Raw genomic sequence first — 391 nt, 5'->3', positions numbered from 1 at the left:
TTACATGGCTATCAGACCATTGAGTTCAAATCTAATATCAGTGTTTGATTTAAAATCATGTTTTTAAACAAATGAACTGAAGTGTTATTAAGTGAAATAGTATCCGACACCACATTGGCACGTTGTCACCAATAACAAAACCAGCTAGTCAGTATCGGACTGATATCAAATATCATTATTGGTGCATTTCTTCTTTAAAGCAAGGAATTTGTGCTTTAACAAAGGAAGGTCTGTTGGATATATGTTTTTGTTTATTTACACAATGAACATGTGTTCACATGATGACTCAGAGCCCCCTTGTCTTATTTTAGGTAGCTGAAGGATCTTCCGCATGCATGGCCGAGGGGCCTTACCTCACCTTTTACCTCACTAGCCTCTGGGCTGAAGGATT

Source organism: Trematomus bernacchii, unplaced genomic scaffold (genome assembly GCF_902827165.1).
Source record: "Trematomus bernacchii unplaced genomic scaffold, fTreBer1.1, whole genome shotgun sequence".
Lineage (NCBI taxonomy): Eukaryota > Metazoa > Chordata > Actinopteri > Perciformes > Nototheniidae > Trematomus > Trematomus bernacchii.
Note: the sequence above shows the minus strand (reverse complement) of the source record.